The following is an 8,765-nucleotide window of genomic DNA, read 5'->3' as shown; positions in this document are numbered from 1 at the left end:
AAAAAAAAAAAAAAAAAAAAAAAAAAAAAAAAAAAAAAGTGTTTCCATTTCTTTGTTCCAGCAAAATAAAACGAAATGAAATAAAATCGTATAAAATAAACCCCCTAAAATACCGCAACGCTCCGCTGTGTCTGTGTGTAATCTCGAAAGGAAAATGAACATTTCCTTCCTAAACCAGTGCAAACAGTGCGCTCTGCGCTCGGCTTCGCACTGCATCCCCCAGCCCCAGGGCTGCTGCAGGGGTGGCGGAAAAGTGAAGAAATCTAGCAAGTGAAAGCAAAGAACAAAACAACCCTACGGACACGAACTCGAAGGGAAAACTCCCAATAAAACCCATTTCAGAGCTGAGGGGTCGCTGCCCTGCATGGTCGGAGGGAGCTGTTGCCCCTGCCGGCGGCTGTAGGGCCCGGGCTGCCCGCAGCAGAGGGCAGGGAGCGAGGGGGCCGGATCCTGCCGGCCGGGGAAGGCGGCGGGGAGCGGGATGGTTTCGGGGCTGCGTCCTGGGACAGGCGGGAGCATGGTTTGGGGAGCAGCGATGATGTATCGGAGGCACAATGGGGATCGGTGCGCCCGCCTCCGGGAGCCTTCTATCTGCTAAGCGCGATTGCTGTTCGAGGGAGAAAGAAGCCCCTGTGTTGCACAACGTTTTCGGGAGAAAAAATGTGAAATTATATTTTAATGTAGAGCAGTGGAGTCGTTTTCCCGGCCACGTCTATTGAACAAACATGTGGGGATAATAGAGAGGACGATTCTCCTATAGGGGTCTCTATTTGCATGCCATATGTGGCTATAGGCTAAAACAGCTGCACATAATGAATTTTTAAAAAGCTAAATGCGTATGCAGACCCATGGAAGTTTTCTAAAACCGGCCTGAAAGACAATGAAATGTTCTGCCAGAAAATACAGGAGGCGGAAGAGATTAAAACTAATAATAATAATATCAGCCACCCCTCAGCCCAGCCCAAGCCTCAAGACTTTGCTGGGAGCTCTGCCCGGAGGAAGACCCCAGCAGCCGGGCGGGGGGGTCCGGCAGGGCTATGGGGCCGTGCCGGGCCGTGCCGGGCCGTGCTGTGCTGTGCCGGGTCGGGCCGGGGTGCGCGCCCGCGGGGCCGCGCAGGGCGAGCCGAGGCGCACGGCCCGGCCTTGACTGCCTCTCTCCCCAATCTGGTTTTCATAGAGCCGCGCAGTAATTACCTAAAGCCATAACTGTCTCCGAAATTATTCATTAAAGTCATTCTCAGGAATCTCGCGGCGCTGGCGCTTACATTTACGGCCTTTACACCATCAGAGTATGACACTGCCTTTCGCCCCGTTTCCTCGGCGGCGGCGTGTTTAAAATCGAAGAGGGGAAGGGGGGCACAGCTCCCTCTCCCTCGGTGGGTTTGTTTGCTCGGGATTCAGGTTGCTTTCCCCCTTTTGGCGAAGGAGTGCGATGCAACCCGGCAGACACCCTGGGAGCGAGGAGGGTATTTTGGGGAGTTGCAGTGTTGTGCGGAAGATCATGTCTGTGCCCTGTGGTGCTGTCAGCAGTGACAGATCCCAGATGCAGCCGCTACTGTATGGCAGATTGAGTTTCTCAGCAGAAAACTCTCTCCCTCCCTCCCAAACGTCTTCAAAAACCTTCTCCAGATACTGCGGGTCACTTCGGCTCAAACGGGGAGAGAAAGGGGGAAAAAAGGCTTTTCCTCTCCCCCACCCTCTCTCTTCCCCTAGCCAGATCTCTCCGGGGTGCGGGGGGGGCATGCCTGCTCCCGTCCCCGCCAGGGGTGTCCACTGCTCCCCCCGTTGCCCCCGGCCCGCTGCGAGCCCGCCGCCGACCACGGGAAGCCTCGTCCAGGTAAGCGGGGGGCGGCGGGGACGGGGACGGGGCAGGAGCCTGCGGCCGAGGGGGGGGGCTCAAGCCTGCCCCCCTCCCTCGGCCATGTCTCGCTGCCTGGAAGGGGCGAGCCGGGCGAGCTGGGCGGCGAGGGGATCCCGCTCCCCGAGGCAGGGTCCGGAGCGGGGGGGGGGGGGGGTCTTGGGGACGAAGCGGGACCCCCCCGTCCCGGATCGGCCAGGATCAGCTCGGTTCTCCCGGTGCTGCAGCCTCCTGGCAGCGAAAGCAAAACGCTGGGCCGAAGCGGTCTGGGGGATCTTCGCCTGCCTTCCGGGAGGGACCCCCCGAGCTTGGGCTCCCGGGGGGACTGTAAGCACGGAAAAGGGACGGGGACGGGGTGGGACGTGGACGGCGGGGGGGGCGCGGCTGGAGGGCGCGGGAGGGACGAAACGGGACGGGTTGGCCGAGGGGCGCCGCTCCTGGCACCGGCACCGGGAATAGTCGGAGGCTGGGACCCCCCCGCGTCCCCCAACCTCGTCCCCCTCCTCTTTTCCTCACCGCTGCGAGGAAGCGGCTGAAGCTCCCGGGAAACTCATTCCTTTCTTCCACGCGTCCCCCGGGCCTTCTGCCCCTCCTGCCCGCACCCCCGGCAATTTTTCGCCCCCCCCCCCCCCCCAGTGCCGAAATCGGAGGCCGAGGCTGGGCTGTTTCCTCTTGCACCTTTTCTCCCAACCCCGCTCCAGCAAGTATTTGGTGCTTAAGGGCTCGATCTGTCCGGCACCGGGCGGGTCCCACGCCAGCGGATCAGCCCCGAAAGCCTCCGCACCGGGCGGGCAGAGGCCGGGGAGGCCTCCGCCAGCGGAGCCTCGGGCCTCGGCGTCCGCTGCCGACCTCCGAGCAGCGCCGGGATGGAGACGAGCTGGTTTCACGCAGGCACATGCCTCCTGTAAACGATTCTTGCCACCCTCGCTCTCGGTCCTTCCTTCCCCAGCTGAAGTGAAAGGCTTTAATTCAGCCGCTCGCCCAGCCCCCTCCCCTCTCTCTTTCTCTTTTTTTTTTTTTTAAAAAAAAAAAAACTCTTGCCTTTAGCAGAAGTATAATTGTGACCCTGCCTGATCCACAGAGCCTCCTGTTGGGAGCAGTTAGCTGTGGTTGCATTAGGCCAAAGGACCTCCCAAGTGGCGGTGGCCTGGGTGTCATAGGAAGGGACTCTGCACATTGTCCATTCTTTCTCATCAAAGTCCCAGGCACCGTGGAGCCAACAGTTTGGTGGAGCAGGAAAATAGTAAACAAGCCTCCCCCTTCCCTTCCCAAGCCAGCAGCGCCGTGATCTTCCTAAGAGGCAGAAAATGTAACAAACTTTTTCATAACTTCAGCTCTACGGTGTGATTTACACTTCCGGCTCCCCTGTCGGAGTGGCAGTAATTTACAGCGTGATAAAAACACTTTTACAACGCCAGAGCATGTTCGAGTAGTGTCTCGGTGTGCAGAAAGTTTTTAAAAGACGACACACATCAGGAAAAAAAAAAAATGTGTTTAAACAATTTTTTTTATTTATTTGCCTTTTTTTTTTTTTTCCACCGTGGGTTTCTGAAGAGACAAACGGGTTGAAATTGCAACGTAGGCAAAAAAAAAAAAAAAGAAAAAAGTAGACGCGGGCTGAAGCAAACGTGGATGAAATCAATCCCGGGCTTTTGTTTATATGGTGTATATTATATGTCCACATTTCTCCTATTTCTGCAAGGCTTTCGCTTAATGCATGCTTCTATTTTCGTGCTTTCGGGCCAAATCCTGCTTGTCTTGCCCCAGGGGATGCTTTCATTTGGTCATGGATCTATTGTGTTTAAACAATTTCTTTTATTCAATAACTCATTTCTTCTCCGGAATCTTAAACCGAGTAGGTCTGTTAGCGTTTATGAAAGGGAAGCATCTTTTATTCAGTTCTAATTTCCCTAATCTGATATAGGCAGCTTTTCCAAATACCGGGGTAATAGGGTTACCCCTTCTCCAGGAGCATCCAGTTTGTTCCAGCCACGTTCCTCCGCCAGGGAGGACTCCTGCGGTGGGGCAGGACGGGTCTGGAAACTAATGGACACCATCCCTGTCCTGGGAGAGACGATAAAGTTTAGTAAATTACAAATACGCGAATTTGGCAAACAGTTAAGGATTAAAATGATCAAACGATTAAAAAAAAAAAGGGGGGGGGGGGGGGGCGGCCAATGACTAAACCACATGTAGCAGTTGCCGCTTTCATGACTTTGGTAATTATTTACACCTGAATCGTAGTTTACTCCAGCCACGGTTTCAAAAGTAAACCTTTAAAGAATTTAATTATTTCCAGTTTTCGGCCACAGAGATAAAAAAAATCAAAATAAGAAGTGTGGGTTAGCGAGCAAATCTCCCTGCTCTCCTAAAAGTCTTTGCATGTTTTTCCATCTCGAAGACAAATGCGGCCCCTCCGCGCCCGCCAGCCCGCGCACAGGGACGCGCCCCGCCGCCCGTGCGCGCCCCCGCGGCCTGATGCAGGGGCACGCATGTGAGCTGGGTGCCCGCACGGGTCTGGGCGCTTGGGGTGCGTGCGGGCCAGGCACGCTATTGAAGCGTGTGCGGGGGGACTGCCCGGCTCCTTCGCTGCGCTCTGTAATAGCTCTGTTATTCTTGCTAAACGAGCAGGATGGCTCTGCGTGACCCCTCGGCATTTAAAACCGTTTTCTATCACCGCACGTGTGCCGGTGGGGGGGGGGGGGGGGGGTGGCAGGAATCTACAAGTCATTGAGAACAAGCGGGGAAGCCTGTGATGTATGGCACGTTTTATCTTTATTTAGGCAGCGTGTCGTTCGCAGGATGGCCCGGGTTTCCGTGCGCGGTGGGGGGATGAGGTACATCCATCCTTCGGCAGCACTTGGAGGGAGGCAGGGGCACATCTTCCCCTTCTCGCCGTTTTCTGCGTGTGAAGTCGGCACTTTTCGGGGAAAATAAATAAATAAATAAATAAATAAGGAGTTGTGGGGAGCGGGGCCGGTGCTGTGGGGCCGTGGGGCATCACCCCGTGGGCATCGCTCTGGGCTGGGACCCCTTATCCAGACCGGACCCCTCGTGGCTGTGGGCACCGCTGAGTGCTGCAAGCTGCGAATATTTTCAGTATTTCGCTGCTCTCTGCACTTAAATCCCCCTTTCCCCCCCGCCGGGGCTGCCTTGGCATCCTTCCCGCAGCCGCGCATCCCTTCGTGCCCTGCGGCTGCAATGGGATACGCGGAGCTCGGGGGCGCCCGCCCCACGGCCCCTTCTCTTTGCCCAGCCGCCGCCGGGCCGGGTGGGGTGGGATGCTCCTGGAGACCCATCCGTGCCGGGATTTTAACTTTCTGAAGCTTCCCCAGCAGCACCAGCAGCAACGACATGTGCAGGTTTTAGGCGCTGTCCCCGCCCCGAGACGCTGCGCTAGCTGGAGGACACCGGGGACAGGTGGGGGCGTGGGGAAGAGGGGTGCTTGTGGCATAGGACTCAGTCCTTGGCTTCTTTAGGGCGCTGGCTCCCACGCTGTACAACATCTGTAAGAAGCGTCTCGCTCCCTTCCGTAAAAAGAGCTGGGGATTGTGTTTTTTATTTTTATTTTGGCAACTGGAAAGGAAAACCACACTGGGCGCAGAGAGGCGAGGCGAGGAGGCACTTTGTGTCTAGTTCATTTTTCCTATAGAAGTAAAGCACCTCAGCCATGTGCTTAATCATACTTCGCAGATTTGGTGGCCGGTTGTGGTAGTGGATTTCAGTGCTGTTATATTTATTACCCCATTTGCGATGACTTTACTGGTGCGTCTTACTCCTTTTCGAAAACAAAGGTATTTCGGAGCTGGTCAGCCCTGAGAAGACACGCACCCACCTAGGATGAAAAGAGCATAGCTTATGGAAGCTGCGACACCATTGTTTCCACTGCAGCATCTCATTAAAAGCAACAAGAAAACAGAGGCTGAAACATGATAAGGTCATATAACATATTCGGACTGAGCCTAAGCCGTATAAGCACAGAAGGTGTTTAAAATTTGAACATTTCTCTGTTATTTCTTTCGCAAACATGTGGTTTAAAATAGACAAAGCAGTCGTTTTATTTAATTGGGCGTATATATAGACATATATATATAATTCCCCCGAAGAGAGCTGCGACACCTGTTATAAGCTCCGAAACAGGAGATCACAGAGCAAATGCTTTCGGCATTCTTTAAATGATAAACACCGTTCTCAGGCAGAATAGCTACAGGAAAGCTTTGCTAAGTAAATACGCTACGAAAATATACTTGAGGTTGAATTAAGCTTCGGTCGGGAAGAAAAACGAGTCGGATTCGCCCTGCGTTTCCCCAGTCGGACACATCCGCACAGACCGCTGGAAATGCCTTCATTATTTTCTTAAATTCTGGAGGGAGTAGTTTGCTGAATTTGCTGGGGTTTATTTTCACTTGCTGAGTAGCGGCAGGGAAAGACCGGGAAAAGGCGGTCAAGTGAAAAGGGCTTGTAAGGATGGACAGAAAAAAAAAAAAAAAAAAAAAAAAAAAAAAAAAAGACAATTTCTCCATTTTGCCGGAGCGAAGACAGGCTGGGGGCTTCTGCCCCGAGAAGCTGGGGCTCTCTGCGTCCCAGCCGGCCTGCCCTGGCAGCAGGAGTGAATTCCCTCCGGGCACCCCTGGGGCAGGGTGCGGGGCCGGGGCCGGGCCGGCCCGCCTGGGCCATTAGAGAGGCAGCGCGGCGGAGGGGGCCGCGGCCGCCCTAATTGTTTTCCCTGCAGATGTTGTCCTGGTGTTTAAAGGACTAAATCCCAACTTCCAGGCGCAGCTGGGGTATGTTGTATCCTATCAATTCATAACAGGGAGGCATTCTGGAAAGACTCGTAAGAATATTTATTTTAAAATGTGTGCTGAAAAGATATATGCCGGGGGGAGGGGGGACAGGGTTGGGCGTCTCGAGTTTTGTTTCGAAGCCAAAATGGCACAGTTCGAGTTGTGAACAAATGGTTTCCAGAGAATAGTTCTTTTCTCTTTCTTTTCCGCGAAAAAAAAAGGTTGTTTGAAGTTCCTGGATTTTTAAATGTTAAATAATATTAATACCAAAAGAATACTTCGGGGCTTCTTGTTTTAATTTTGAAGGGCTGGCATGTGTTTTTTCTTTCCCTTTCTTTCTTTCTTTCTTTCTTTCTTTCTTTCTTTCTTTCTTTCTTTCGCTCTCGCTCTTTCTCTTTCTCTCTCTCTTTTCCTTCCTTCCTTCCTTCCTTCCTTCCTTCCTTCCTTCCTTCCTTCCTTCCTTCCTTCCTTCCTTCCTTCCTTCCTTCCTTCCTTCCTTCCTTCCTCTCTTGCTCTCTTGCTCTCTTGCTCTCTTGCTCTCTTGCTTTTCTCTTTCTTCTGTTTGGAATCTCCTTGCAAACTGACCGTGTTCGGGATATTGTTGTTATGCGTAAAAGAAATAAATAACCCAATAAATAAAGCAGGCTCCTGTTATGACAAGTTCCAAGCCAGAGCATGAGGTTAGGAGCCCCGACCCAGGGCAAGCGCTGCCGCCGCCGGCCCTCCTCCACCCCAGCCCCCGGCCCCCGGCCGTCGGGGCCGTCCCGTCGCGGTGCCCCGGGGCACGGCGGGGACCGGGCGGGGGCGGCCCGGGCAGGCGGGCGCCGCTCCCAGATCCGCGGGGCTGCGGGATCAGCCCTCAGCGTTTAGCACCGGCAAATCCTCCACGGAGAAGCCGGCAGCGCTGGGAAGGCGCAGCTCGCTTGGAGGCTCCCAGAAGATGCCCCGACAGCGTTAAAACCGCCGAGGAAAAGCGGAGGAAGGGCGGCAGGGCCGGCTGTTTCCCAATCCCACCCAGCTGGGAGCTGCCCCTGCTCCCCCCCGTGGGGCCGGGCTGTCCTATTAACCTGGCTCAGCACCTTGAACCGCAGCCCCGGCGGATTTTCCCCCAGAAATGCAGAGGAAAAAAATAAAAATAAAATAAATTTGGGATTTTGGAAGGGGGTGGGGGTGGATCGCATTGACAAGTTTCGGTGGAAGGGAGGCTGTTTTTTTTGTCTTCCCTTCTCCCCCTCCCCCCTTTATTTTTATTTTTTTTTCTTTTTAAGCTGTTAACTCCTGTTTATGATCGAAATGTTACTCTGTGCGTTTCGGTTCGTTCTGGCTGCCATTGGTTGGCCTGGGTTTAATCAGAGGGAAAAAATGCTAGCCGCAAATGTAGCTATTGTTTGGCTGGAGAGGAGGAGAGCCGAGGGGACGGGGAAGCAGCGCTACCGGCAGGGGTGACAGGGACGGTGGGAGTAGCTCCCCCTCTCCCGCAGCCCCGCTTCTGCTCTCAGCCTTTCCCAAAAGCCAGCTCCCTCCGGCCCCGACCTGCCTGCAGCGGTGTGCAGAGGAGCCGGAGGCACGTTATCTCGGGAACATAACACTAATAAACGTGCTCATATGTTGGACATTCCCCTTGCATGTTTTATAGGGTTTCACTGGTGGTGCTTAATGGGCTGGGTCACCGGGACTGATGCTGGCGAGGCTATTAGGATTAAGTAACCTAATGAATCGTAGGGCCATTAGCGGGCTTTGAAAGAAGGTAGTTTTCCCTGTAACCTGGTCTTCTGCCTCTTAACACGGGCAATTATTTTTAACTGTCCCTCAATCACGGGTCGGAGGGGGGGCTTTTTTGTTGTTTCTTTAAAACCCCTCTCTGATGCCCAGCAATGGATTTCTTTGCAGGAGGAGCCTCTCTTTTTATCCCGGGGTACCTCGGAAGCCGAAAACCCCGGCTGCTCCCTCCAGGCCCGGCCCAAGTGAGCGCAGAGGGCAGCGGAGGAGCCCCCGCGGCGGCTCTGTGACTGCGGGGGGGGACAACCCAGTTTGGCCCCAGCCTTTGCCGTTCTCTCGCCCAAGGCAGGTAAGAAAAGCAACGTACGGTCCCTTCTGCAGCTGCTCGCCCCGCATCTCGTCCC

Source organism: Oxyura jamaicensis, chromosome 4 (assembly GCF_011077185.1).
Source record: "Oxyura jamaicensis isolate SHBP4307 breed ruddy duck chromosome 4, BPBGC_Ojam_1.0, whole genome shotgun sequence".
Lineage (NCBI taxonomy): Eukaryota > Metazoa > Chordata > Aves > Anseriformes > Anatidae > Oxyura > Oxyura jamaicensis.
This window is presented reverse-complemented; position numbering follows the sequence as displayed.